Genomic DNA, 22,683 nt, shown 5'->3' with positions numbered 1-22,683 from the left:
TTATTACTTAAAATTCAAAACCATTTACAATAAATTACAGCTTTTTACAATGAATTACAGTAATAAAATCAATTTACATAAAAACACATAAAAGGGGACATGGTGGCAAATTCTTATATATTGGAGTTCCATTCTTTTACAAACCATTTATTTGAAAGGGTGGCATTTCTTTTTTTATCTAATAAATAATAAATGTACATCTCGCTAAAACAAAGACCTAAAACATCGTCAACAGATAAAACATCGTGCTTAAAAATCAGGATGTTCCTGGCCTTCCACAGAGCTTCTTTTACGCAGTTCATCGTCTTCCATGCAATAGTCTTTTGGTTCGCGGTTGGGCATCCAAAGAGTCCATATAAAATCATTTCGTAACTCAAGTCCTTTAGGTCTGCCATCTTCTTCATTAGAGGTAATATCTTTATCCAAATATGTTTTGTAAAATCACAAGTCCAAAAAATATGACGCACTGTCTCCTCAGCCTGGCAGCCTTCCCTCGGACAGACAGCAGACCTCGTGAATCCTCTCCTGAATTGGAATGCCCGGCATGGAAGACATTGATGAACGCAGCTCCAGGCCAGGTCCATCTGTGTATTAAAAAGATAAAACACATTAACCATTTTGAAGATAAAAGCACAGCGTTCATTATTAAAATTTTCAATATTAGTGACGACTTCATTTCCTCTTATGTCTTTTATAAGTTTCTTACTGTTTATCATGTCATTAAAATTTTTCCCTTTAACATTAAGCAAGGCCACTATTTTCTCTAAAATCACGTAATTTGCTGGTAGATTAAAAGCATAAGGTGAGGTTAAAACAATTTCAAACCACCCCATCCTTCGCATAAAAAACCCAGTATTAAAACGTAGAAAATAAGACCAATGATGTTGTTTAAAAAGAGAATTAAGACAGAAACAAAAGTACTTGATTAAAAGAAACCTATTAAAATCTGGAAAGTCTTTGCCACCCTTTGGTTTGATTTTCATTACCGTCTCACGTTTAAGTTTCTCCATTCTGGAACTCCAAAAGAAGGTAAAACAAGCTTTAGTAATTTTTCTTAATAAAACCGTGGGAGGAGGGAAAACCATGCTTAAGTATAAAAGCAAAGGTAAAATTATCATTTTAATTATTACAATTTTTCCCTCCATGGTAAGCTTCCTCATGTTCCACATGCATATTTTTTGATTTACCTTCTGCGCCACCATGTCCCAACTGATAAAACCATTGTCGTACTCACTGAAGGAGACACCTAAAATTTTAATATTATCAGACACAGGAACCGGTATATCTCTAAGAGCCATGCTTCCTATGTTTAAAATATGACTCTTGCTGAAGTTTACTTTAAAACCGGAAGCACAGCAGTAAAACTCGATTTGCCTAAGGGTTCTCTGAAGCGACAGGGCGTCCCTACATAAAACCGCCACATCATCCATGTACCCCACTGCTTTGGCCTCTACGCCGCCTCCCCCGGGCAGGGGGACTCCACGGATACACTTATCGCGGCGAATTGCGCATAACAGAGGCTCCAATGCACATATAAAAAGCAGTGGGGACAAGGGACACCCCTGCTTCACCCCAGAGTTTAAAAATACGTCCTGTGTCTTAAAACCATTCACTAAAATTTTGCTGGTGCATTCTCTGTAAAAGGCTTTAATAGATAATAAAAATCCTTCAGGTATACCCATACGTTCTAAAACCTTAAAAAGATAAAAATGAGAGACACGGTCGAACGCCTTCTCAAAGTCTATAGATAAAATGGCTAATTTACCTTTTCTAGACCTCGTGTCCTCAATCACGTCTTTTATTAGGTTTAAATTATCCCAGATGCTGCGGCCTGGCACCCCACACACCTGGTCAGAGTGTATAATGTGGGGTATTATGGCTTTTAATCTATTTGCACATATTTTAGCCATAATTTTATAGTCGCTATTTAGAAGGGTTATTGGTCTCCAATTCTTTAAAACTGCGATGTCACCCGTCTTATACAGCAGGGAGACCTCACCCTTCCGCCAGGACTTAGGCAGCATCTTGGAATTAAAAACATCAGAAAAAAGGTTAAAAAGATCCTCTTTTAAAATGTCATAAAATTTTACATAAAACTCACTGGGTATACCGTCCGGTCCGGGAACTTTCCCTGTTTTAAAACTCTTAACAGTTTCTAAAACCTCCTGCTCCGTCAGCTCCTGTAATAAAAAATTCTGGGAGACAGGGTCTAAAACAGTAGTAATCTCCTTCAGTGAGTCACGCATAAAATTATGATCCACAGTCTTAACATTAAAAAGGTCAGTGTAAAACTCATGAACTTTACTTAAAAGACCCTGTACATCTGACACCCCTTCTATATTTTTGATAATTGCCTTTTTGTTATTTATTTTCTTAAAAAAGTACCTGGAGCAGGTCTCGTTCTCCTCCACATGTTGTATTTTTGAACGGAATATAATCTCTTTACCTTTCTGCTCCAGGCACTGGGCTATCTCCTTTTTCAAATTGGTGATGTCATCTTTAACGGCTATGTCATGATCTTGCATTTTGTACAGGGTCTGCAGACGGGTATTGAGAATTTTAAAAAAAGCGTATTTCTCTTTGGCTTTCGCCACGCTTTTCTTAATAAAAAAATCTTTTATTTTCTTTTTCATTTTCTCCCACCATGCACTGATGGGAGTACGTGTGTCTCTTACCCGCCTGCTTTCTTGGTAAAATTCAATAAAATCTGCTAAAACCTGTGGATCGTCTAAAAGGGAAACATTCATCTTCCAGGACTTTTTACATACAATATTATTAAGATCATGCTTTACTTTAAAAGATAAAAGCCTGTGATCTGAAAACACATTGGTTAAAACTTCACAATTAAAAGGCAGTAAATTTTCAGAACAAAAGATAAAATCAATCCTGGAGCTACAGGTGGCGTTGCTCCAGGTAACGCCGGCTTCCTCTGGACTGCTCCTGTTACATTCTTTGTATATGTCTTTTAATTTAAAATCAGTCACGATATCCTTGAGCAGTCCAGAGGTCTTGTCATAGTTCCTACTCGTACTGTTGGTAAGCCGGCGTTCTCCTCTCAGGATACAATTAAAATCACCTGCGAGGATAAAAGGCTCAGATGTGTTGATAAAAAGCGGTAAAATCTCCAGCATCCTCGCTCTTTCGTTCTTTTCTGGTGATCCGTAAAAATTTAAAAACTGCCACTTTACACCATCAATAAAAGCTTTAACCATTAAAATACGTCCTGGTAAGATTTCTTGAATAAAATCAATTAAAACGTTTCCCTTAAAAAGAATGGCGACCCCTGCTGATCTGGACTCGTTGGATCCAGACCAGACGGATGGACCATACTTCCAATCCTTTTTGTAATTTTCATATCTCATTGTATGGGGAATGCCGCACTCCTGCAGGAAAAATACAGAGGCTGCCAGGCAAGATAAAAAATTGAAGAGAGCAACCCTTCTCACTTTTGACTTGGCGCCCCTCACGTTGAGGGAGATTCCCATGAGCTCAGACATCGTGGAGAGTTAAAGCAAAATTCTGATTTTCAAATAATAAATAATAGGCGTACTTAAAATCAGATTGCTCCTCCACCAGCAATACCCGAAACCTCACTTGAACTCATGGCCCCGCCCTCATCCGACTCAACTGAAAAGAGGGACGAGGCAGGAGAAGAACTACTGTCGCTGAGAGCTGAGCCAGCAACACTCACCTCGTACACGGGGAGCCCAGACTCGCACAGCCTCACCTGGGTCTCTCTCGGTTGACCGACTGGGTCCATGTCTGGTGGGTCCCCCAAGGGCCCCGCCTCTCCCCCCTGGGCCCGTGAAGGCCGGTCTAGAGGGGGAGGTTGTGCGCATGGCGGGGTGTCCGATAATACGGAGGGAGCAGTGCCCGTCCTCCTCACCAGTGCAGGCGAGGAGGGGGTCCCAGGAGGAGCCACATCTTTCCGCACGGACGTATCCATCTGCTCCTCCCCTGTCTCCCTCCTACTGGCACGTTCTTGCTTCCCCTTTTTACGGGGACCCACCTGTACCCAGTTTTCTCCTTCCGAGTCGGTCTCTAGAGACCCAGGATTAGGAGCAGGCCCGGCACCGCCTGAGCAACCAGCCGTCTGGGATGCCACAGGTTCATCGATGGCCTGCTCCTTTTCTGCCTTCCTCTTGGCCTGCCGTTTTTCCTTGGCGCTGGGCTCATTTTTATCCCCTGAGGTCGCTGGCTGAGAGGCACCTGTTTTGGCTTCGGCTAGCCGTACTCTTGAAGCCCAGGTACCTCTCTGCTCTTTCGCCGCAACAGCTTGTTCTCCTCCTTGAGGACGGGACTGCTCTGCTGGTGGAGCACGTGGGGGCACCTCGGGTTGCTCATCTTCTTCGCCTCGGTACCTATGTGGACAAGCATAATAAAGATGACCAGTTTTTTGACAAAAATTGCATTTTTTCTCTTCTGTACATTCTCTCATTGTGTGTTGTTTACTTCCACAGTTCCTGCAGGTGACATCGCAGTTAAAACTGGTATGTCCATAGGTACCGCAGGCCCTGCAGAAGTTTGGCATTCCTGAGAAATAGAGGTCGCCATTCACATTCCCAAGTTTAAAACGAGCAGGTGGTAGCTTCGTTTCTTGGGTGGAGGGGTCCTTTATTAGCGTAACAATAAATTTCCATTTGACGGTCCACACACCGCACTCGTTCATAACTCTCCCCAGCAGCTTAACGTTCTTAAAGTATGCAGCAAGAAACGCCGCCACTTCCTGATCTTTCACGTATGGGGAATACATTTTAATCACTACGAGTTTGGTTACTTCAAAAGCGTGTTCAATTACCTGGACTCCCAAGGCCATGAGTTCACCTTGTTGCCTCTCAGCTTTTCCCATGGCATCACGGAGGATTCCTTCTCCCATAAAAGTCACGTCGTACACTCCACGCCTTGGGTAGTCCTGGATCGCCAAAATCTCGTTCTTGTGGACCGCCAACCGCTTTTCCAAAATATCGTGGACAAGGAACTTGAGACCACGAGGACCGCCTCCACCCTCTGCCAAGATAAATCTTGCAGTATTCCTCAACCGGGTGTATACCGGCACCGCATCAGGTCCGCCTGCCATTTGCGTGGCCAGGTCGGTACCGCACAGCTTGCGCTGCGCCCTTTGGCTTTAAGGAGACACACCAAAGGGCTGGGGGGGGGGATCGCAACTCGTTGCTCAGGACTAAGCCTCTCTCCCAAATAGCAGCACGGGGGTGAAGTCCAGGCGAACCTGGACGATCCCCCGAGGCCGAGAGAGAGGGTACCTGAACACCTTCTGACTAAAAACCTCCTGTATAAATACACTTGGTCTTAGCCAAAAGGCCGAGAAGCGATAACCCGAACGGGCCGCGCGTTGCCCGGGCCTGCCCGATACTGCTGTTCAGCCCTTGCAGTGATTCAGCCTACTTCTAGGCAATTCCATGGGGCCCTGCAGGCTCACACACTCACAGCTACACGGGAGGTGAATAAAGGCCGGAGAGGAAGCCAGACAGGATTTGCTTCTTTTGCTTGCACCACAATGCAGTGCTGAAAGAGGAGGAATCTACATAAAAACGCCTTCCTGGCAACGCCCAAATGCCCTGCTGCCATGCAGATAAACACTGGCAGCGGCAGCAAGTGCATGCCCACAGCCACCCCTTGTTCCTTCACACCTTGTATCAGCTGTAATCCAGTCCAGTCCAGTGCTGCCTGCTGAGCAGCACTGACCAACACTGCCTGGGCCCAGGCTTTTATCTCTGAGGCCCCATTATGATGTCAGAAAGCTGGCTCTGGCTCCTCAGGGCTCCACTTTGACACGTGCAAAGTTCCGTCTGAACTTTATATAAGACGGTGCGGCTCAGTCAGTCACTCAGTGTTGCCTGAGAGGGCAACACTGCAACAGCCGGCCGCCAGGCTGTCTTTTTTTGCACAGCTAGTTGCCTCCAGGAGGCCACAAGAGGGAAACAAGGGACTGCAAAATGGAAAATAAGCATCCACCAACTTTACAGACAACTTCTCCTTGCTCCTACAACCTCCATCCTTGCACAGTTTGTTATTCTTCTAGGTAACATAGTAACAAATCCAAATTGCTGCTCTCTTTGTAGGCAAGCAAGGCTTTGTTGCAACTGCAATTCTTACTCCTTCTTGAAATGTAGGGACGACAGTACATTCCATCACATCCATCTAGTGTACACAGGTAGGTCCATTGTGGCGGGCGGGCGGGCGGGCGGGCGGCTTTAATGGCTGTTTGCTGTTCCCCTACTCCACTCCACTATTTGACTGTGGTGCTGCATCAATCAGTGGCTGGCTCAGGTGCAGCTCTTTAACTTACCTAAAAGGGAGGGCGGAGAGAAGACAAGGAAGGTGAATGAGCTGTTCCAATGTGAAATGCCGGAAACACAGACACACAGACGACACAAAACAAGAGGTGGCAATGTATTCATTAATTGCATTTAATCAATTAGCTCATTATCACTCATGCATTGTCCAACAGGTGTTGAAATAATGGGATTAAAAGGGGAGATCCCTTCAGAAAGACAGAAACAATGGCAAACACAAAAAATACTTTTGGAATCTGATTTTAGTCAACACATAAGGAAAGGGTGCACCGGTCCTGGAAATACTGCAATACCAGGTCAATGCGTGGAGTGGACAGAGCAAGCTCTATTTCCATCTCCCTGTTCTAAAAATCCATTTAATATATGGTCCCCAGATAGGGGACGTATCAGATATTAAACTGATAAGAACAGATTTTTTTTGTTTTGGCTGTACCACAAGGATACAAAACCGTTTATTCAAATTTCAAAAGATTTTACATACAGGTGCAAGACATTTACAATATAGAATTCCAATCATTAAAATGCCATTTTACATATGCAGAAGCGTCCTTTTGTTTATCAAGTAAAAGATATAAAAACATTTCACTTAAAATCATCCCAATTACATTATCCACCGATAAAATATCCTTTTTAAAAAGTAAAATGTTCCGTGCCTTCCAAAGAGCTGCCTTCACACAGTTTATGATCCTCCATGCCGTCCATCTGTCTGGAAAGGAAACACAGTCTATTTGTCCATATAATATGACGTAATAGTTCAAAGTCTTTATTGCCGTGATTGTTTTTAGTAGCGGTAAAATCTTCTTCCAAACGTCCTTCGCAAAATCGCAAGTCCATAATAGATGAAAAACAGTTTCCTCGTTGTGGCATCCCTCTCTTGGGCAATTGGCTGTAGATGACAAATGCCTTCTGTGTTGGAAGGAACGGCATGGCAGGCAACTGTGGACGCAGCTCCAGGCTAGGTCTTTCTGGGAATTAAAAAGAATTCAGCATTTTCCATATATTCTTACATTGTATCTCATTAAAATTCCCAATAAAACAAACCTCAGTGGATTTTGAAATAAATTTCGTTAAAACTTTGCCATTCATTAAGACATCTGTTTTTACCTTAGTGAGATTAAAAAGGATAACAATTTTCTCTAAAATCTCATAAATATCTGGCATGTTAAAACTGTAGGGATGTTTAAGATCAGTTTGAAACCACCCAAAACGCCTCATGAAATTTCCCAAATTATATCTCAAGAAGAATGACCAATAGTTTTCTTTAAAAAAATTCTTAAAACATAATGAAAAGAACTTAGTGTATAAGAAAACTCTAAAATCAGTAAAATCTTTTCCTCCTTTATCTTTGGGTTTAAAAACGATTTCTCTTTTTAATTTTTCCATTTTTGAATTCCAAAAGAAAGTGAAACATGCTTTTTGCAATTTGCATAAAATACGGGTGGGAGGGGGGAAGACTAAGCTCAAGTATAAAATCAAAGGCAGGATCACCATTTTAATAATAAGCACTTTGCCCTCCATAGTCAGATCTCTCATTCTCCATATACATAACTTCTGGTTTACTTTTTGCATGATCCCCTCCCAGTTCTCCGTTACATTATTGTATTCATTAAAATAAATACCTAAAATCTTCACTTTCTCTACAATTGGAATCTCAATGTCTTGCATATTTATTGCACCAATCTTTAAAATCTCACATTTATTAAAATTTACTTTAAAACCTGATGCACAGCAGAAATAATGGATTTGCTTTAAGGTCTTTTTTAATGATATATTATCCTTACAGGTTATTGCAACATCATCCATATAACTTACAACCTTGGCTTCAGTACCCTTGCTACCCGGGAGAGCTACCCCACAAATGTCATTATCTCTCCTAATCATGCATAAAAGGGGTTCAAGGGCACAGATAAAAAGTAGAGGTGATAGGGGACAACCTTGTTTCACACCGGACCTGAGGGGAACAGCCTGGGACTTAAAACCATTAATTAAAATTCTACTTTGACAGTCCCTATAAAATGCTTTTAAAGAATTTATAAAATTTTCTGGTACGCCCATCTTTCCTAAAACATTGAATAAAAACTGGTGTGAGACCCTATCAAATGCTTTTTCAAAATCTACCATTAAAATTGCCAAGTTGCTTTTCCTGCTGTTTGCATCATCTATCAGATCTTTTATGAGGTTAAGATTTTCCCATATACTTCTTCCTGGAATTCCACAGACTTGATTGGGGTGAATAAGTTTCTCAATCACAGTTTTGAGTCTGTTTGCACAGATCTTGGCCATTACCTTGTAGTCGCAATTTAATAAAGTTATCGGCCTCCAGTTCTTGATCTCTTCTTTATTACCTTTTTTGTGCAGTAATGATACATCACCCATTTTCCAGGATTCTGGTAAAATCTTTGAGCTAAAAACTTCTAAAAGGAGAGATAAAAAATCATCCTTTAAAACCTCATAAAAAGTTCTGTAAAATTCGATTGGTACCCCATCAGCTCCTGGAACGTTGCCCAACTTAAAACTATTTATAGTATCCAGCATCTCTTTCTCGGTGATGGGCTGTAATAAAGCAGATTGGGCATTAAAATCTAAAACACATGAAACTTCTTTTAAAACGTTCTCCATAAAATTAGTATCCACATTTTTTTCGCTAAAAAGATTTTTATAATAAATATGAGTTTTTTTTTAAATGTTGTCAATATCGGTTTCTCCTTCCATTTTATCTATATGAATCTTCTTTTGTATACTTTTTTTAAAAAAGTATCTGGAGCATTTCTCGTTTTCTTCCATGTGTTGTATTTTTGCTTTAAAAATTATCTCTTTTCCTTTATCTTCCAGAAACATTTGGGCTTCTTTTTTTACCTGTATTATCTCCTCAGTCACTTCTACCCCCACAGACCTTATTTTGTAAAGAGTTTGCAATTGAATATTTAATTTTTCATAGACCGCTCTTTTTTCTTTTGCTCTTTGAATTCCATACCTTATGAAAAAATTTTTGATCTTCTTCTTCATCTTATCCCACCATAACGTCATGGATTCTGTAGGGTCTCTCTTTCGCTTACACCTATTATAAAACCTGATAAAATCTGCAATTATTTTTTCATCCTTTAAAAGTGCTACATTCATCTTCCATGAACTGGAGCCTCTTCTAAAACCAGAGTCAAAATTTAGAACAAATAAAAGGCCTTTATGGTCAGAGAACATGTTTGTTAAAAGCTCACAGTGGACAGGTAAAATTTGCTGAGAAGAAAAAATAAAATCAATTCTTGAGCTACATCGTATGTTACTCCAAGTAGTGCTATCTAGATCTGACATTTTTTTATTACAATTTTTGAAGACATCTGTAAGTTTAAAATCACTCACAATGTTACTTAAAAGACCAGAAGTTTTATCGTAGTTTCTACTGGAGGACTGCGTAATTCTTTTTTCACCTCTTAAAACACAATTAAAATCCCCAGCTAAAACCAAGGGACAGGAATCGGTTATAAAAAGAGGTAAAATTCCCAGCATTTCTTCTCTTTCTTTTTTATCTGGTGATCCATAAAAATTTAAAAACTGCCACTTAATACCATTTATAAAAGCCTTTACTAATAAAATCCTGCCTGGTAAAATTTCTTGTTTAAAAGCAATGTTAATATTACCCTTAAAAAGGATTGCCACTCCTGCAGATTTTGATAGGTTAGAACCAGACCATACCAAAGTTCCATATTTCCAATCTGTTTCGTATTTTTGATATTCTGCCCGATGAGGGATGCCACACTCCTGCAAAAAGAACACTGAAGCAGAAAGCAGGGATAAATAATTAAAAAGGACTGTTCTGTGTATTTTTGACTTGAGTCCCCTTACATTTAGGGAGAGTCCTTTTAAAACTGCCATTGATGGAATATAAAGGTGGGATAAAACACAATTTTCAACCCCTTAAAATCTTTATTTCTTCTTCCAGCCTAGCCAACCCCTGAGAGCTGTCAGAGTTTTCCAGGTCACCTCTAGAAGTCACGCAGTGCAAGAAGCCTGTAGAACTGGAATCGCTGTCTGTTGCCTCCTCCGAAAAATCCTCACACAGAGGACTAAGGAGAGTATTTGGAATGGTCGTTAAACCCGTCTTTCCCCTCTCTGGTATTTTTGACCCGTAGTCCGTCTCTTCCATAGGGCCTCCTGAATGGGAAGCTCCAGGCTGTCCAACAGACTTCTGGGCCATCTCTTCTGGGGTTTCCGGGACAGTGCTGGTTGCTCCAGGTTCACCTACAGGTTGTATAGCTAAGTAACGGTTTGTCATCCTTAGTACGTCCTGATTTTGAGGCTCACCTGTCTTCCGTTTTTTCGCACCTAGATCTTCTTGTATTTCCTGAGAAGCAGCTTCCTCCGGGTTTCTACCTTCCTTACGAGAAAAAGGCATCCCCGTCCCCTGCTTCTCTATTCGCTTCCTCTCCTTTTGTCGGTCCTTCATCCTAATTTGAGACTGAAATCCTTCGTTATCAAGAGAGGCAACAGACTTACCAGTATTAATGTCCAAAGTGTGACTTGCTTCTTGGGTCTCCATTCTTGCTTCCTCTTCGGGGGCCGGCTGGTTTTCCAGTTGTTTCTCTCGTTGGGGTCGGTATGTAGAAATTTGTGGTCTCTTCTGCGGTTTCTGTCTGTGGGGACAAGCTATGTAAAAGTGACTGGTGTCTTGACACAAACTACACTTTTTTGGTTTGTTACAATTTTTAACAGTATGGTTTTGGCTGCCACAATTTGTGCAAGTACTCTCACAATCATTTTTTGTATGCCCATATTTTTTGCAAATTCTACAAAATTCCTCCATACCGTTAAAAAAAATATCACCGTTAATATTGCCCAATTTAAAACGAGCTGGGGGTACCAATTTTTCCTCAGGTGCTTTTGGGTCGTCTTTAAGTTCAACAAAAAATTTCCATTTAGAGGTCCATACATCAAACTCATTCATAACCTTCCCCTTAGGAATAACCAAAGTACAAAAATTTTTTAAAAAAAATATTATCTCATCTTCAGTTATATAAGGAGAATACATTTCAATCACCATGAGTTTCCGATCTGAAGAAAAATGCTCCATAATCTGGACCCCTTTAAGCCTGGGATCTCTGCCTACCTTTTTCAAGCGATTTGCAAAATCCAAGTATATACCGTCATATCGCAAGGTCACATCATAGATCCCACGCCTAGGATAGTCCTGGATTGCCAAAATCTCCAATGGCCGGATCGCAAATACTCCCAAAAGCACCTCTTCGATCAGGTGTTTCAATCCACGATTGGCTGGAGCCTCCTCCGTATACGTAAAACGTACCGAGTTTTTTAGCCGAGTGAAGTTCGGCTCGAACGTGAGAGTATCATCTGCCGCCATGATAACTCACTGAATGGGTATCGCACCACAGAGACACACGGGTCACTGTGGCCAGGGGGATCGCCGCTCGTTGCTCCGGACTAAGCCTCTCTCCCAAATAGCAGCACGGGGGTGAAGTCCAGGCGAACCTGGACAATCCCCCGAGGCCGAGAGAGAGGGTACCGGAGCACCTCCCAACCAAGACCAAGGCAGTACTGATACGAATAAACAGCACTACACTTGATCTCAGCCAGAAGGCCGAGAAGCGATAACCCGAACGGGCCGCGCGTTGCCCGAGCCTGCCCGATACTGCTGTTCAGCCCTTGCAGCGATTCAGCCTACTTCTAGGCAATTCCATGGGGCCCTGCAGGCTCACACACTCACAGCTACACGGGAGGTGAATAAAGGCCGGAGAGGAAGCCAGACAGGATTTGCTTCTTTTGCTTGCACCACAATGCAGTGCTGAAAGAGGAGGAATCTACATAAAAACGCCTTCCTGGCAACGCCCAAATGCCCTGCTGCCATGCAGATAAACACTGGCAGCGGCAGCAAGTGCATGCCCACAGCCACCCCTTGTTCCTTCACACCTTGTATCAGCTGTAATCCAGTCCAGTCCAGTGCTGCCTGCTGAGCAGCACTGACCAACACTGCCTGGGCCCAGGCTTTTATCTCTGAGGCCCCATTATGATGTCAGAAAGCTGGCTCTGGCTCCTCAGGGCTCCACTATGACACGTGCAAAGTTCCGTCTGAACTTTATATAAGACGGTGCGGCTCAGTCAGTCACTCAGTGTTGCCTGAGAGGGCAACACTGCGCTGTCTTTTTTTGCACAGCTAGTTGCCTCCAGGAGGCCACAAGAGGGAGACAAGGGACTGCAAAATGGAAAATAAGCATCCACCAACTTTACAGACAACTTCTCCTTGCTCCTACAACCTCCATCCTTGCACAGTTTGTTATTCTTCTAGGTAACATAGTAACAAATCCAAATTGCTGCTCTCTTTGTAGGCAAGCAAGGCTTTGTTGCAACTGCAATTCTTACTCCTTCTTGAAATGTAGGGATGACAGTACATTCCATCACATCCATCTAGTGTACACAGGTAGGTCCATTGTGGCGGGCGGGCGGCTTTAATGGCTGTTTGCTGTTCCCCTACTCCACTCCACTATTTGACTGTGGTGCTGCATCAATCAGTGGCTGGCTCAGGTGCAGCTCTTTAACTTACCTAAAAGGGAGGGCGGAGAGAAGACAAGGAAGGTGAATGAGCTGATCCAATGTGAAATGCCGGAAACACAGACACACAGACGACACAAAACAAGAGGTGGCAATGTATTCATTAATTGCATTTAATCAATTAGCTCATTATCACTCATGCATTGTCCAACAGGTGTTGAAATAATGGGATTAAAAGGGGAGATCCCTTCAGAAAGACAGAAACAATGGCAAACACAAAAAACACTTTTGGAATCTGATTTTAGTCAACACATAAGGAAAGGGTGCACCGGTCCTGGAAATACTGCAATACCAGGTCAATGCGTGGAGTGGACAGAGCAAGCTCTATTTCCATCTCCCTGTTCTAAAAATCCATTTAATATATGGTCCCCAGATAGGGGACGTATCAGATATTAAACTGATAAGAACAGATTTTTTTTGAGTTGACTACCCCAACAAAGGAGGTAACCGTTTATTTAAAAATTTTTGACAAAAGGTTTACAATCTTTACATTTTTACAATAAGATCAATAAATACACAGAGTTTACAACAATGGTATGACAATAATAAATACAAGTTATCAGATAAAATCACATAACTTATAAAAGGGCACTTGGTGGCATCATATTATGGAACTCCATTCACTAAAAAACCATTTTCTACATAAAACAGGAGAGAGTTTTTTATCTAAAAGAAAATACTTGTGCATCTCGCTTAAACAAATGGCTAAAACATCATCCACAGTTAAAACGTCATGTTTAAATAAAAGAATGTTTCTGGCCGCCCACAGAGCTGCTTTGACGCAGTTAGTGATCTTCCATGCCATCATTTTACGGGTCTGTGTTGGGCATTCCAGACATCCATAAAAAACGCCATTGCTTGTAAATCTCTGTAGTCCTGTAATCTTCTGTGCCAAGGGGAGGATTCTTGACCACACCAATTGCGGGTAGTAGCACTGCCAGAAAAGGTGGTAGACTGTCTCATCATCTCTGCAACCTCCCCTTGGACACGCAGCCGAGTTGGTCAGTCCCCTTCGATGCTGGAATGCCCGGCATGGAAGACACTCGTGGGCACAACTCCAGGCCAGATCTTTCTGAGGATTAAAAAGATAATTAATATTTACCATTCTCCATATTTGTTTGCACTTTTGTTCACTAAAATTACTAATGGGGGCTACTAAAACATTTTCTTTTATCTTTTTTAAAACACTTTTACTATTTTGCACGTCTTCAATTCTCTTGCCTTTCAAGTTAAAAAGGTTCACAATTTTCTCTAAAATCTTGTACTGGTCAGGGAGGTTAAAAGCATACGGGGAGCTTAAAACCGTGGAGAACCATCCGTTCCTCCTCATAAAATAACCGGTGTTAAAACGGATAAAATATGACCAGTAGTGATCCTTAAAAGCAGCGTTAAGACATGCAGTAAAAAATTTGATTAAAAGAAAGGTCTTTATGTCAGGGAAATCCTTACCACCCATTAGTTTTGGCATCATCACCTTCTCTCTCCTGAGTTTTTCCATTTTGGAGTTCCATAAAAATGTAAAACAAGCTTTATTTATTTTTTTTAATAAAATATCAGGGGGAGGGAAAACCATACTCAAATATAATAAAATCGGTAAAATCACCATTTTGGTAATTAAAACTTTTCCCTCCATAGTCAGCTTTCTCAAATTCCACATACAAATCTTTTTATTAACTTTTTGTGCCACCAAGTCCCAACTGTTAAAACCATTGTTTAACTCATTGAAGGAGACCCCTAAAATCTGCACAGTCTCTGACACAGGGACTGGAATGTCCTGTAAAATCATATTGCCAATGTTTAAAATGTTACTTTTATTAAAATTGACTTTAAAACCGGAGGAGCAACAAAACTTATAGATCTGTCTTAAAGTTGTTTGCAGTGATAGGGTGTCCCTACACAGTACCGCGACATCATCCATGTACCCCACTACCTTTGCCTCTAGTCCCCCCCCGCCCGGCAGGGGGACTCCACGTATCTGTTTGCTTTTCCTCAAGGTGCACAGTAGAGGCTCAATTGCACAAATAAAAAGTAGTGGGGACAAGGGACACCCCTGCTTCACTCCGGAATTTAAAAGGACATCCTGTGTTTTAAAACCTTTGACTAAAATCTTGCTAGTGCAGTTGTCATAAAAGGCTTTCAGAGACTGTATAAAACCTTCCGGTATACCCATTTTCTCTAAAACCTTAAAAAGATAAAAGTGTGACACTCTGTCAAAGGCTTTCTCGAAGTCGATTGTTAAAACTGCCATTTTGCCTTTCCTCTCCTTTGTGTCATTAATAACATCTTTTAAAAGGTTCAGGTTATCCCATATGCTCCTCCCGGGTATCCCACAGACCTGGTTGGAGTGAATTATTTTGTTTACGACTGCTTTTAATCTATTTGCACAAATTTTAGCCATTATCTTGTAGTCGCAATTTAGCAGTGTAATTGGTCTCCAGTTTTTAATGTCGGTTTTGTCCCCCTTTTTGTACAGCAGGGACACCTCACCTTTCTTCCAGGACCCCGGGAGGGCTTTTGTTCTAAAAACTTGTGTAAAAAGAGAGTGGAGATCCTCCTTTAAAACACCGTAAAATAGAACATAAAACTCTATGGGTATACCATCAGGACCAGGAACTTTACCTGTTTTAAAACTCTTGGTAGTTTCTAAAATTTCTTGTTCTGAAATCTCCTGTAATAAAAAGTTTTGGGAGACAGGATCTAAAACAGCATCAACCTCCTTCAATGAGTCATTCATAAAAGCATTGTCAATGTTTTTAACATTAAAAAGATCCGCATAAAACCCATGTACCTTTTTTAAAATATTTTGGGTATTTGTTTCACCTTCAATATTATCCAACAGGGTATGCTTATCATTGATTTTCTTAAAAAAATACCTGGAGCAGGTCTCGTTCTCCTCAAGATGTTTTACCTTACAGCGAAATATTATTTCCTTTCCCCTCTGCTCCAGGCACTGGGAGATCTCTTTTTTAATCTCAATGATCTCCTTGTCCACCAGCATACCCGTTCTCTGAATTTATATTGGGTCTGCAGACGGGTATTTAAATTTGCATAAAATTTGCATTTCTCTTTTGCTTTTCTCATCCCAATCTTAATAAAAAAATCTCTTATTTTAACTTTCATTTTTTCCCACCAGGTGACGATGGGCATATTGGGATGTCTTACCCGTCTGCAGCCTTTGTAAAAGGTAATAAAATCAGCTAAAATTTGCGGATCTTCTAAAAGGGATACGTTTAATTTCCAGGCTTTTTTCGGAGTTCTTCTTTCGTTATCACATTTCACTTTAAAATACAATAACTTATGGTCAGAAAAGACGTTTGGGTTAATATCACATTTAAAAGGCAGTATTTGGTAAGAGCAGAAGATAAAATCAATCCTGGAGCTGCAGGTCACGTTGCTCCAGGTAACGCCGGCCTCTTCACATAAATCCCTGTTACATTTTTTAAAAACATCGGTGAGTTTAAAATCAGTAACAATATCTTTTAAAATTGACGAGGTCTTGTCGTAGTTCCTGCTTACTGAATTAGAGAACCGGCGTTCCCCCTTTAAAATACAATTAAAATCACCCGCTAAAACAAGTGGTTCTGAATCATTAATAAAAAGGGGTAAAATCTCTAGCATTCTAGCTCTTTCATTTCTCTCAGGAGAACCATAAAAGTTTAAAAACTGCCATTTAATACCGTCTATAAAAGCTTTGACCATTAAAATTCTGCCTGGTAAAATTTCATAAAAACTGTCAATTAAAACGTTCCCTTTAAATAAAATGGCGACACCTGCGGCTTTAGATTCGTTAGACCCGGACCACACCGAAGGTCCGAGTCTCCAATCTCTTTCATATTTTTTATAGTCCATGCGATGTGGGATGCAGCATTCCTGTAGGAAAAAAACTGACGCGGTAAGAATAGAGAGGTAATCAAACAGGGCAGCTCTTCTTGTCTTAGAATGCACGCTTCTTACATTTAAGGAAAGACCACATAACTCAGCCATGAGGAAAAGGGAGAGAGACAGTCTTTATAATCTTACCCGAGGTGGCCTCAGCAGTCCTCCGCGTCGCCAGAGACCCCACTTGCACTCTCATAGCCTTCAATTTTGGAGTCCACGGAAAATATGGAGAAGGTAGGAGAGGAACTCCCATCACTTAGCTGACCCCCCGCCATACCTGAGGCACTAATCATAAATGGATCCCATATGGACTCCACGGGCAACATTTCATCTGCTGGAGCTTTTTTGGCAGCGACCTCCCCTTCGATAGGGGCAGGAATTGCGCTCCCTGACGTCTCTGGCACCTCCGTCACCTCGGAGGCAGCTGTCCGTGTATCCCCCAACTGGCTAGAAGGGGGTGGACCTTTAGTTGTCACTTTCGGGGGCACGTCCAGTGGTTTCCCTGCCTTCGCCAATGCAGGTACTTCCATCGGCACCCCCGCTGCCACCTCCGAGTACGCCCTACGTCGCTTGTGTGTCGCTGCCGCTCCGCCCGGGTCCTCTGCCTCAGGTACAGGCTGACCCAGCATCTCTTGCGGACCAGTAGGATCAGCTTCATCCGAACTACCCGTCTCCCCAGTTTCCTGGGGGGGCTTTTTCGTCCGCTGATCACTGGATCGACGCTTGTTCCGTCTCTGCTCTTTTGGGTCACCTGTTTGGGGGGGTCTGCTAGAGGTATCCATCTCATCCTGGCCTTCTCCTTGGGGTTCCTCTCCTTCTGGGGGTACGATCTGGCCTGCTGGCTGATCGGGACGCCTCGGCCGGACCTCGGGTTGTTCCGATCTGTGGGGACCAAATGCAAAAAGGTGACCAACTCGGCTGCAATATCGACACCTTTTCCCCAGAGGGCAAGTTTTGGCCTCGTGCTCAGAGCTGCCACAGTTCCTACAGGTGCCCTCGCAGGACTCATTGGTGTGACCGTACTTTTGGCATTTCCTACAGAATGGAGGCATCCCTGAAAAATAAAAGTCTCCTGCCATATCTCCTAATTTAAAACGTGCTGGCGGCAGCATTATCCCTCCTGTAAAATTGGCATCTTTGTAGCATGTCACTAGAAATCTCCATTTAGAGGTCCAGACCCCAACCTCATTCATGACTTTGCCAATACACTTTACCGTTTTAAAATAGGGGGATAAAAAGGACATCACATCTTTTACGTCAGCAAATGGGCAGTACATCTTAATAACAATCATTTTTGTGATGTCCAAAACATGCTCGTAAAAATCCACTCCGTCCAGTCTCGGGTCCTTTTTTACTGCATATGCCGCCAGCAGATCTTGGAATACTCCATTCTGTATAAATGTGATGTCATAGGTTCTTCTTCTTGGGTAGTCCTGCACTGCCAAAATCTCCCTCTTTTGGACATTGAAAATGCCAACAAGCACGGTCTCCACCACGAATTTCAAGCCGCAAGTCGTCGCCTTCTCCTCCGAAAGAATAACTCGCACGGTATTCTTAATCCGGGCATACGCCGGTATGTCACCTGGATTTTCATCCATAGTGAATCTTTTGGAATAGTCACGCCACCCGTTGGTGACGTAACGTCTACGCAGCCTCCCCTTTTCGGCCGAAGCCTACACGGGGGTATGTGGATCGCAACTCGTTGCTCAGGACTAAGCCTCTCTCCCAAATAGCAGCACGGGGGTGAAGTCCAGGCGAACCTGGACGATCCCCCGAGGCCGAGAGAGAGGGTACCTGAGCACCTCCTAACCAAGACCAGGCAGCACTGACTACAAGTAATCAGAACTACACTTGATCTCAGCCAGAAGGCCGAGAAGCGATAACCCGAACGGGCCGCGCGTTGCCCGGGCCTGCCCGATACTGCTGTTCAGCCCTTGCAGTGATTCAGCCTACTTCTAGGCAATTCCATGGGGCCCTGCAGGCTCACACACTCACAGCTACACGGGAGGTGAATAAAGGCCGGAGAGGAAGCCAGACAGGATTTGCTTCTTTTGCTTGCACCACAATGCAGTGCTGAAAGAGGAGGAGTCTACATAAAAACGCCTTCCTGGCAACGCCCAAATGCCCTGCTGCCATGCAGATAAACACTGGCAGCGGCAGCAAGTGCATGCCCACAGCCACACCTTGTTCCTTCACACCTTGTATCAGCTGTAATCCAGTCCAGTCCAGTGCTGCCTGCTGAGCAGCACTGACCAACACTGCCTGGGCCCAGGCTTTTATCTCTGAGGCCCCATTATGTAGATTCCTCCTCTTTCAGCACTGCATTGTGGTGCAAGCAAAAGAAGCAAATCCTGTCTGGCTTCCTCTCCGGCCTTTATTCACCTCCCGTGTAGCTGTGAGTGTGTGAGCCTGCAGGGCCCCATGGAATTGCCTAGAAGTAGGCTGAATCGCTGCAAGGGCTGAACAGCAGTATCGGGCAGGCTCGTGCAACGCGCGGCCCGTTCGGGTTATCGCTTCTCGGCCTTTCGGCTAAGCTCAAGTGGCTTGGCTGAGAGGGGCGGGATATCGTGGAGGAGACTCCGGAGTTCTCGGGATAGCGATCACGTGCCCTGGGCATTTGAAGAAAGATGGCGGCAATCAGGAACACGGTGCGCATGGTGGTATCTGCAGACAAGAAGACAAGCATTGGAATCGGCTACATCATGGAAAATATTATCTTGGATTTGGCGTGTGTAAGGTTGGATAAATTATATTGTATTCAGGAGTTCTTCAACATCGGTACGTACGATATTTCTTTTTGTATTGAAGCGGATTGCTTGGATTTTTTTCAATTCCTGAAGGAGAGACACCAGCACAAGTATCTTGAGCACATTACTATTTTGCCTCTTTTTTCTACTATAGAAAAGTGTGTAACAGTCCACATGTACAACCCATTTGTGGAAAAAAGTATGGTTAAGGCTTTCCTGGAAAACTATTGTTCCCACATTAGAGGAGGGGTTGACCAAAAAAACCTGTGGGGAGTTTTTAATGGAAATATTAAGTTTTGGGTCCGTTTAAGATTAGACCCGGATGGTATTGGTGGAGTGAAGCACCCTCCCGCCAATTTTTCTATTGGAGGGAACAAGGGATATTTGCATTATTTTGATATGCCATCATTTTGTCGCAAGTGTTATCATTATGGGCATACTAAAGACCTTTGCACTCAAGGAGTCACATGTAGGAACTGCAAGCAAGCAGGCCATGAGGCAGGGGCATGTCCTGAACCCCGTATGTGTGATATCTGTGGTTCTGCTGACCACACTTGTAGGAGGTGTCCTGGTGTTAACCAGAGATCATTGTTGGGAGCAGCATTGGATGGAAGAGGGAAAAGACCAGTGACGCAGGAAAAGGCCAGAGTGGTGACCTATGCTGATGTTGCAGCTAGCATTGGTTTCCAGGTAATGGGAAACATGGATGATAATGTTGCATCTGCTGCTGGGCTTGCTAGTGTGGCGACGCCCGAAGAAAATGCTGTTTCTCATGTGGAGGGTGTGGTTCCTGGTCTGTCTGCTGGCAATGAAGCCATGCCTGTGAAGGAAGCCCCAGGTGAGCCTGAGAGTGAAGGGGAGGAGCCTAACCTCAGTATGCAGATTGAGGAAATGAGCAGCCCTGAAATGGCTCAGGGAGAGGGATCCCAGGTACTAGAGTGGTCGCTGTCTGAAGATGAAAGAGAGCAAGCCCGTATGCCACATGCTGAAAATGCTGCTATTTTTTATAAGGTGGTTTCTAAGAGGAAAGGCTCTGGCAAAACAGTGAAACGGTTGAAAAGAGGCTGTTTGGACTCTGTAACATCTGAAAATCCTTATGCAATACTGGACTCTGATCAGAGTGGCAGTCCTGAGCTTGCTCAGGTTTTTCCTGGGGCATCCAGCTCTCCCTCAGTGAGTTATTTATGTGAGGAGCAGGTGGCGGATTTGGAGAAAGTGCTGCAATTCCCTAATGATACCTGAGGTTTTCATGCTAGTTTAACCCTTGCACACCTACATGTCTCTGAAAATCAAAATCATTTCACAGAATGTTAGAGTGTTCACCTCGGCCTACAAAAGGGCAGCGGTGCTAGAATATCTTGCCTTAAAAGGTGGGGATATTGTTTGTGTCCAGGAATGTGGTTTGTCCAGGAAACCAAAGAAAAATGAATGGAAATATGGAGAAGCGTATTGGTCTTATTCTTCGACCAATAGGAATGACGGTATTGGTGTTTTGTTGCAAAACAAAAATATTGAAGCTAATCAAGTTTTGGTCATTGAAGAAGGAAGATGCATTTGCCTTAACCTGATTTATTTTGGGTGGAAATTTAAGTTATTTTGCATTTATGGTCATGCATGTAAAAATGACAGACTTGCTCTTTTTGAGAAAATGAAATTTTTTCTGCATGGCAAATTACCCGTGATCATCGTTGGAGATCTAAATTGTGTCTTGGATAAGCGCGAGAGAGCTGGTTCCTTTGAATCTGATGTGGATATCACCGGCAAGTTGTGGAAAAAATACATATTGGATTTTTCTTTGAAGGATGCGGTGGAGACAAAACCGGGTCCTTACACCTATTATGCGGACGATGGGAAGACCAGCTCTCGCTTAGATTATTTTTTATTTTCAGCTCGAGCGATGAAGTGCACCGAGTATGCACAAGAAAAAGTTTGTTTTTCGGATCACGAATGTTTAATAGGGGTTTTTGACGTTAATGAATTTTTTTATGGTAGAGGTGTTTGGAGAATGAATGTGAGTTTTTTGTCTGAGGAGAGGGTTAAGAGTGCGTTTGTCAAAAAATATGTTTTTTGGAGGAGGAAGAAGATTTTATTTTCAAATCTGTGTGAATGGTGGGTATGGATGAAAAAGAAAATTGGAGGGTTTTTCAGGAGACTAGGATACAGGAGAGCGAGGAGGAAAAGGATGCAATACTTACGGTTTAATATGCGTTTATCTTTTTTGCATAAATGTAAATCTTTGGGGATGGATGTGAAGCGTGATTTGGAAGAAACTAAAAAAGAAGTGAGTGATTGGTTTTATGAAAAAGGAAAAGAAATTATTTTTAGATCAAAAGTTGAGGTGAGAGATAAAAATGAAAAATGTACTAGTTTTTTCTTTAAGAAAATGTGTGGAGGAAAAAGTGGGATGAATGTGTTGCTGAACAAGGAAGAAAGGGAGGTATGTGGTAAGGATGTGCTTGATGTGGTGTCTGAGTTTTACAAAAATTTGTATGATAAGAAAAGATGTGATTTGGGTGAGGATGATGAGTTTTTGGATATGATAGAAAACTTAGTTCCTGAGAGTGAATGTTCAGTGTTGCTTGGTGAGATTGTGGGTTTGGAAGTTGAAAAGGTTGTTAAAGGCATGGCAAAAAATAAATCACCAGGGATGGATGGTATTCCGGTTGAATTTTATGTTAGATATTGGGATGTGATTGGTGAAGATGTAGTGGAGATGATGAGAGCTGTGTTTGCTGGTATGAAAATGCCTGTGATCATGAAACAAGGAAATGTGGTCTTGCTGTATAAAAAAGGAGACAAGCGGTGTCTTGAAAATTGGCGGCCAATCACGTTACTAAATGTTGATTATAAAATATATGCTAAGTTGCTAGCTAATCGGATGAGAGAGGTTGTTGAGTATGTGATTGGCGAAGATCAGGTATGTGCAGTTCCTGGGAGAAAGTTGCATGAGAATGTAGGGTTGGTGCGTGACGTACTTGAGGATTGTAAGTGTAGGAAGAAGGGAGTGATTGTGTGTGCATTGGACTTTGAGAAAGCATTTGATCGGGTAGCGCATGTGTTTTTGTTTAAGGTTTTAGAGAGAATGGGGTTTCCAGAGCAGTTTGTGAGATGTCTAAAGAGTTTATATGTGAGTGCAGAGAGTTGTGTGCAGGTGAATGGATTCCTTACAGAACCATTTAAGATTA

At 42.6% G+C, this 22,683-nt stretch overlaps 2 non-coding genes across 2 annotated transcripts; both read right to left on the bottom strand.

Annotated features, from left to right (window-relative positions):
• Positions 1-6,573: 6,573 nt before the first annotated feature.
• On the bottom strand, positions 6,574-6,766 carry LOC142729679 (U2 spliceosomal RNA). The gene has a single exon (XR_012878431.1). It is a non-coding gene; the product is annotated as a U2 spliceosomal RNA (small nuclear RNA).
• Positions 6,767-13,130: 6,364 nt separating this feature from the next.
• Positions 13,131-13,319, bottom strand: LOC142729675 (U2 spliceosomal RNA). The gene has a single exon (XR_012878428.1). It is a non-coding gene; the product is annotated as a U2 spliceosomal RNA (small nuclear RNA).
• Positions 13,320-22,683: the final 9,364 nt, after the last annotated feature.

The sequence above is a fragment of the Rhinoderma darwinii genome, unplaced genomic scaffold (genome assembly GCF_050947455.1).
Source record: "Rhinoderma darwinii isolate aRhiDar2 unplaced genomic scaffold, aRhiDar2.hap1 Scaffold_731, whole genome shotgun sequence".
Lineage (NCBI taxonomy): Eukaryota > Metazoa > Chordata > Amphibia > Anura > Rhinodermatidae > Rhinoderma > Rhinoderma darwinii.
The sequence above is the reverse complement of the archived record's forward strand: the minus strand, read 5'-3'. Positions and strand labels throughout refer to the sequence as shown.